This window comes from Nothobranchius furzeri, chromosome 4 (assembly GCF_043380555.1).
Source record: "Nothobranchius furzeri strain GRZ-AD chromosome 4, NfurGRZ-RIMD1, whole genome shotgun sequence".
NCBI classification, from domain to species: Eukaryota; Metazoa; Chordata; class Actinopteri; order Cyprinodontiformes; family Nothobranchiidae; genus Nothobranchius; species Nothobranchius furzeri.
This window is the reverse complement of record NC_091744.1, coordinates 75,241,479-75,249,887: the sequence shown is the minus strand read 5'-3', so window position 1 is coordinate 75,249,887 and position 8,409 is coordinate 75,241,479. Positions and strand designations below refer to the sequence as shown.

Here is an 8,409-nt window from a genome sequence, read left to right as displayed (position 1 = left end):
GGACCCACAATCAGACCTAATTTAATATGTTTTAGTCTGTGGACTCCAGTGAGACAAAAACATTGTCCTGAATCCACTTGTGGAGATTGACACAGGAGGAATCACCAAGTGTACCTAAGACCCAGCTTGCATATTTAATTTGGAGAACAGATCTGTGTATTGAAGCCACAAGAGTATTTCAGACTAAGATGAAAATCTCCAATTATCAGATCTTTAAAATGAAATCAACCCTTGCACAAAAAAGTGGATTTTACTATTTTTGACAGTATGAATATCGAATTGTATGTTCTAAATTATTTTTTTTGCAATCTTACATGACAGACGGATTGGGGCAACAGCTGCAGTACATTCTCTATTTGTTCTGATAGATCAGAGACTAGTTACTAACCGTTGAAGCCCAGTAAGCGACAGGACAACCAGGTATTTTAAAACCTTTTGTTAAATAATCTAACCGCCCCCCCCCAAAAAAAGTTTCCAAAACAGAAAGCAAAGAAGAAAAACAAATGGGTTGCTGGTTTTGTCTGTATCCAATTAACATTTGGAATAGCCTACATTAGTTTATCCTTTAGATCAATTGTTCCCAACCTTGTTTCCTTGACGCCCCCTTGCCTGTGTCCAAGGTCCCGTCCCAAGACTTGCATTTCCTTCCTTGTGCCCTTACATTTCCTCATTCCTGTGCATAATATTGAGTGTGTACAATATCCCAATTCTCAAATGCGGACCATGGCCCCGCCCCCTTTACACCCTTGATCTGCACTTTGCCATCATTGTGGACTTGGCAAAGGGTATTATCCATAATTCATTGATGCATGGGAATATTGAGAAGGTGGAGCAATGACTCAAGTACCCTTTATGAAAATGTGTATTTTCAATTGTAAGTATTGAAATATTGAATGTCTTATTATTATGTACATACATGATTACAACCAAATGTTTCCCAGTTGGAAAGATGTGTCACATTTCTTGTGAAAAAAATGTGTTAACTGATAACCAGCATGCCAGTAATTTAACCACCAGTTCAACTTCACAGATGCAGAGCGAACAGTGAGTGGTAAGATTAAAAATGAAAGATTTTTCCCCCTTTGTTATGGAAATTTTATATTTCATTATTTTAGTCCTATTAACAGACTTATTAACTGAATGTCCTGAAAGCATTCACACACACACACACACATACACACACACACACACACACACACACACACACACACACACACACGATCCACTCCCATTCCTCTCTTATCTCTTTGCTCTTTGCATAAATAAACTCTGTGACCAGCTGTTCAGGGCATTTGCCCTGGGCATTTGCCACTAAATCATGGTTTGGTTGTATGTCTGCCTTATTGATTCTTGTCTCTCTCTCTAGCTGCAGGAAATGGGTTTATTGGTAAACATATTGATAAAATTCATGACACCCTTCCAGTCAGGAAAAATAAACATTGAGAATGTTAGTGGAAAATCTAATCTTCAATACTGGAACCAGATTTGTATTTTTTCCTCTATTATCCAAAAAGAAAAAGAAAATGAGAATATGATTTAATGTAGCAATGAATGTAAAGTTTGTCAAATAAGTGTTTGAAAATTGTTGAAGATGTGAAAAACAGCAGCACGAACAGTGACCAGATTCCCGGCATGCATCAAGGTTGATGATGCAATCCTCACTGTCCCAATTTGGCAATATTTGCACACTTGTGTACTACACACTCAAAGCCTCACTATGCACTTGCTCTAAGTGCACTTTGCACAAGACTGTAGGGTGCAGTGTGAATATTGGAACAGGGCCCAATCAACATGGCCGCCTCTCCCCAAATTCAACCTGCAATCACACTAAAAAGTGATCAGTTGCAAGCATGTATTTGCAATGAATAAATAGCAGTTGTAGGCTGTTGTACTTACTCTCTTTGTTTTACATTGTAGGGTGTACTTGGCATTTTAGAAGTATAATGTCTAAAGATATTATTTATGTAACCTCACAACCTCATTAAAGACACATTTGTGACTGTACTAAGTTTAATTGTGATCCCTCGGAGGGCCACGGTCCACAAGTTGAAGACCACTGCTTAGGATGATGGTCACTTATGTCTTCAGAATGAACTCAATAGTTGGGTATTTATATATTTATCAAGCATTACAGAGATATGTGTGCATAACTTGAATTCTAAAGTCAGAACAGTGCTCAGACAGCAGAGTTCACTTGAGGTACGACTCATCAAAAAGTAGCAGGTCTAATTTTTTGATGTCGGCTCACTCAGACTCCTCAAAAAAGAAAAATCCTCAAATTCAAGAACAATCATTTCTTTAAAAGGATCTTATTTGTATTCAAGACTCTCCTCACATGTGACTGAGCTAAAGTGAAGGAACAAGAGTGAGCAAGGAGGGAGGAGAAGAGTAAGAGGGAGGGAGTGCACGAGAGGGGAAGGATGAATCTAATGCATTGCAGCAGAGAACTGTGACAGAACGGGCATTTATTTGAGCAGAGACTGCTGCGGTTAGAGGAAGGACGCAGCAGCAGCGGTGGCACTCAACACCGCTCTGCCACTCAATGCCTCCACCGCAGCTGGAGACAAGGTGGACACGGAAAAGTGGACGATCAGAGGATGCACATCGGAAGTACAAAACCCCTCCAATGCCGCCACTAAAATGATTTCTGGAATACTGTTGGTGGTTTTTCCAGATTTGCCTTGCATTTTTGTTTTACTTGCCCCTCGATTCTTTGTTCAGCTTTCCTCTGGCTTGATTTGAAGGAATATTCATGCCGATGGAAAGCATGGCTTGAATGACAATTAGTGCCTGTCTCTTTAAAGGGTCAGACATTAGGACCTGCAAAGGACTCAAGAAGTATTCGGCACATTAAGTGAATCGTCTGAGCACTTCACAGTGAATTCCTGTGTTTTATGCAGCGGTGCATCTTGTGCTGTGGAAAGAAGTCCATGGAATTACTTAGAAAGTTACCCTGAAAGAGACTTTCCATTGGTCCGGCATCACCATCATCACTGCTACACCGCTTTGTCTTCTTGTTTTATGTTATTTTTTGTTTGTTTTGGGGTCAACTTTAAAGGCAAGACTCTGAAGCCGCCCTCAGCTGGGATTCATAACAAGCTGGTGAGTAAAAAAAGTTTAAAATGTTTTGCAGGTTGCTGTTGCAGATGTTAGACCTGGAGTCTGTTTGAAAATTGAATGTTTTCCATTTCTAATCATATTGCTTCAGATATTACAAAGTTCAAATATGGAAATATTAGCATTTAAATTTTTTTTAAAGACATTTGCTGGATCTAACATAAAATGACAGATTTACTGTTGCATTGTGAGTTATTTTAAGACATTTTTTACACTTGGACACTTTACAAAAGGGTCCGTTTCCTAATGTTATTTAGTGTATTTTAAGCATCAATAAACTACTAAATAAAGTATTAACAACTACTTAATAAATTAGGGCAGCAGTAGCTCAACAGGTTGAGTGGGTTGTCCAGTAATCAGAAGGTTGCAGGTTTGATCCCGGCTCTGGACAGAGAATTATGCTGTTGTGTCCTTGGGCAAGACACTTAACCCACGTCTGTTTATTAATCCTTAATATTGCACTAAGTAACATTAATAAAGGGACCCATTGTATATTAATGCTAAATAATGTCCTGAGTATTCTTAGGAACTCTTATTTTGAAGTGTTACTGAAGTTCCCATGTTCAGGTAAATAACCTGTTAGCATGATGGACATGAACAGAATTCAATACATACTAGTGATTCAGGTAATCAGTGGTACATTCATCAATGAGACACATAAATGAATAATGTCCTTCAAAATTTTCAGAATCAATTACAGGAGAGGGATGAAAATCAATCTCCAGCTTGGAGCTGAACATTGTCTCTTGTTGTTAAACACACATTTGTGTGTCATACAAGCCATATTGTTCCTGACCAGCCAACTTCAGTTGCAGATCACTTTAGCCTAATTTGACCTCATTAAATCGGCTATAATTACACGTTTTGATAAATGGGAAGTAAACAGGCTGAGAGTTGAGTACAACACAGTTGGCTCATGTCTTGTGGGACTTGAGGGCTGGAGGTGGGTGTCTTATTTACCTCTGCTGTACTCATTTTACCCACAGGCCTGTTGAGATAATATGAAGCATTGTGCACGTGTTTAGATTACACCATTGTCTGTCTGCATGCAATCAGGATGCCTCCGATTCTGGACAAGTGCTGCACCCATGAGAGAGCTTGTTGTGATGAACCAGTGTGCACCACCCTCGATGTCACTTGTGATTTTCAAAGCAGTGAGGTTATGATGAAAGGCCACTAATTGTTACTGATTAAGATATGAGGAGAATTATTCACCCATGCACAACGGAATTGGTTGCTCCATCATTAAAAATCAGAAGCAACATACTTCATTTGATGAAAACCTTTATTTACAACACAATCACTTAAAAGAATCGATCCATCCGCTCATCACCCTTTAAAAGTAAAAAAAAAAAGATGTCACATGACATAGCAGCTTGCTTGGCTGCCTATGCATGGATGATTGCACCCGGGTAATTTCACAAACGATCATGTTCTGGGTTTACTTTAGGTTGATGTGGTTTTTAACAGCATCCATACATAAATTCTCTAAAATAATACAGAATAGCATAAAATTGTTTCTATTTTTTGTTTCAAACAGAAAATGCTCCAAATGAGAGCCCCTATGGGGAACCACACTTGCCAGCACTAAACAATAGACTGTAAGCCATTCTTTTGAAGCATAATCCAGCACAAATCCCATACCAAATACATTTGTCTCAGTAGCAAGCATATGTGCCATATATTATTGAACATGGAAAACAACAGGAGCAGCCTCAAAAACAAGTGAGATACAGAAACACAAAGGTGGACCTCTAGTGGGATCCACGACTGGCGTTTACCTAAATCTGCTCTTCAAGCTTGTGTTGCAACTACAGTAACCACAAACTTGGCAGTTTTTTTTTCTGTTCCAGAAATCATGTTAATTGACCTTAATTTGTTTAAAACATGATGATATATTTCACAAATGCCATAATATTTTACTAGACTTTATTCCAGAAGGTTACAGAAAGTGTTATCAAATGATGTAGTCAATGATAATCAGATCAAATGATGCATGTTTTACTTTAAAACTTAACTGAAGATCCCAAACTATTTGCCAAATTGTTTAATGCATTTTAGTTAAAGTCAGGGCTGACGGGTGTTGCAGGGATGTGTGGTCATCTAGTCCCTTGGTGCATGAAGTGGAGCTGGTTCTTAGTGCGAGCTAGACATCACCAGGACTGCCTCTTATCTCTGATCCTGTTTTTCACTGACAGGGTCCTGAGGATTGTGGTGAGAAAGGGGTCTGGTTTGAGATGCCAAAGGCTATTTTGCAAAAACTATTGCATAGTAGAAAATGGTGGAATCCTCCCTCCAAATCTGGAGTGAGTCTCAGTCTCAAGAGGAATGGTTTCCTTATCTTGGTGTCTTATTTGCATGGAATGGTGGGATGCAGATAGACTTGTAGAAAGGGGGTCTATTAGTGGGAATGGTTTTATTTCCCCAGTTTGTCTTGGAAAAGGAGAAGAGCTGAAAGGCAAAGCACTGTCTTCTAATACCCCCCAGGTAACCTTTGTATCATGATGATCTTGGATACAAGCTGAAATCACTACAGATTCATTTTTATCCCATCTGATAATCTAAACTGGTTTTACGGGTAGGTTATATTGGTGTGCATGAATCAGGTCTTGAATTTTTCACTGGGCATGGATATATCTGATTGTGTGATGACTAATGTCTTTGAACCAAGATGCTCCTTACCCCGGCTTTCCACTGGCCATAAACGTAACCGCATAACATAACACGTTCTTCCCACGAGCTTATTCCCAACCAGGAGCCATTCTGACGTGCAACAGGAGTGAACCTGTTCCACACAGCTGATCCTGTGACATCACATAAATCACAGCATTGCTAAAACACGTGTGATTTCAGAAGTCCACACACAATAATAAACCAGAAGAAAGATAGCTGCATGCATCAAAACAAGCTTGTGTGTTATTTTCTGTTCTGTTTACATTGGTTACAGAAGTTCACCAAAAATGATGCACTTGACTTTTATTTTCAATGTTTTCAGATGTTCTGCTCTGCTGTTGTGTTTAACTTCCTGTCTGGCTCAATCTAACCTGCAGTTTGTTATTTGGAAGCTTGGCATGTCAAAAATAGACTCAAAACCCTACTGATAGTGTCCCCTTGTTTCCGGGGCGCATCTAAAACATCACACTTGGCTGCCGGTGGAAAGGAACTCATCCACTATAACGGCGGCTAATTGCCACGTAGTACATTTCGCGACACTTTCTTGTGCAGTGGAACGGAGGGGTTAGCATTGCCTTACCTCATGATTTTCCTGAAAAGTGTGGCTGGGCTTTACCTAAGTGATAATGTGATGTCATCTGAGATGCATTGTTGTTGTGTTTTTCTGGAGCTTTTTGCTCGCTACATCCCTCTTTAAGGAAACCCTAGGACGGACTCAAAACTTGCTGAAGGGGTTTGATTTGGGACCACTGTTCGGTCTCCCAGCAAGAGCTGTAGGATGTTGCTAGATGGAGGTGTCTGTTTCACTTTTAAACCAGTAACCTTTGCACTTGAGTCTAACTGGCATTTGTTGGAATTAATTGGAGTGCTCATAAATACAAATATAAGCTTTTAACTAATTTTACATAGTCTGTGTTTGGGACAAATGAAAAGCTTATTTGGTATTTAAGTTTGATTACAAACTGGTTACATTTTAGGTTAAAAAAATGTCATGATTAGTCCAAACAAACAAACAAAAATTATACAAATGTATAGTTGTCATGTGGTATAATGCTGCCTTTCTCCCCAAAAATAATCGTTTAAACTCAACATGAAACTGTGAAATTTGCAAACTTTTGACATTCCTTAAAAACCAAGTTCACTGAGAAACCATTTTTACTTCTTATTGCAGAAATTAGATTGGTCACTCTTGAGTTTCACATGCAAGCTAAACATGAAAATAGTCTTCTGCCATTGTTCCCTGCATGAATTAGAAGATGATTGTGTTTTATCATAAACTTCACGTAATGTTAGTTTTATAGCAGCAATCTAAACGATAGCAAATATTTTTCTTTAGAAGGTATCAAGCTGGACACATTAGGCAATGGAAATGGGAAGCTAGACGCCAGGATACATCTGGTAATTTCTTAATAAAAGATAATACACTGGTTACTTTTGTTTTTATTGGAAAAAAAAAGTTAATCTTTCCATAATCGCAAATACGAGCTCAGTGGCCTAGAGGTAGAGTGTCTGCCCTGAGACTGGGAAATCAGGGTTGAAATCCAGCCGGGTCATACCAAAGACCAAAAAAATAAAATAAATTGGGACCCAATGCCACCAAATGGTTCCAGGTTGTGGCTGTGTCTGCGGCTCACTGCTTCCCCGGGAGATTGGCCAAATGCGCAGAACAAATTTCACACACGCATCAGTGTTTTACAACTAATGGGACTCCCCACATGGTTCTTCTTTCATATCCAGATAGCTGTTTTCTGTTGTTAAAAAAATAATAAACATAATTTAGAGCTTGAAAAAAATTGTCGATATAAACCAGATGATAAAACTGCATTTATTCAGAGAAGCAGGACAAAATACGTTAAAATAAAAGTCTATCAAAACATTTTCCTTACCCACGTATCCATGCAGGGTCGCGGGGGGGTTGACGCCTATCTCCTGCGGTCTTCAGACAAACAGGTAGCGGACATCCTGGACAGGTTGCCAGTTCATCACAAAACTGAAATCTAATGAGAAATCAATTAAGAATGTACAACTAGATCCGCTGTCATAAACCATATAACATTTTATTTTCCAATACCAAAAGATGGAACAAGCTCCTCTTCCATGTTCTAACGTCTTCAAATATAAACATTTAGGGAGCTTTATTATTCTGAAAGAGACAGCCCTGTGTGATGGTATGTGATGCTGAAGGAGCCTGACCATGCATTGATATATGACAAGAAGAAAGTGAGAACATGTTAGTGGTAGACTTGTGTTGCTGTTAGCTAATTAGAGGAATTAGAAACCAATTAACAATTAGATATCAGGAAATAACTCCAAATCCTGCCATACTCCCCTCCTCTCTGACTAACTGCATCTTGCTGAAACTGGAGAATGCCAGAGCTTGTTCCCACAGAAAAGACATTTATTTATACTCGAGGTCACTGCAAATGTGTTGAAAAAAGAGTGAACTTGGTCTTGAATGAGATGTAGGGTGTCTTCAGTACCAAATATGACCTTTGGGTATTGGTGTTTTGATGTTTATGTACAACACACTCTTCTGTTGAACAGCAAATGGCACGTTTCACAGACTGTCAAAACAGGAGGAGGAAATAAAGGGAATGACAGTCTCGAAGATGTCACGTT

At 39.0% G+C, this 8,409-nt stretch overlaps 1 protein-coding gene across 1 annotated transcript in view; it reads left to right on the top strand.

Moving 5' to 3' along the window:
- Nucleotides 1-2,397: 2,397 nt before the first annotated feature.
- Nucleotides 2,398-8,409, top strand: part of lrrc4ca (leucine rich repeat containing 4C, genome duplicate a) — a 236,114-nt gene continuing 230,102 nt past the window's right edge. Inside the window, exon 1 of the mRNA XM_054733213.2 lies at nucleotides 2,398-3,102. The gene's annotated coding sequence lies outside the window, so the exon portion shown is untranslated. The remainder of the gene's footprint in view (nucleotides 3,103-8,409) is intronic.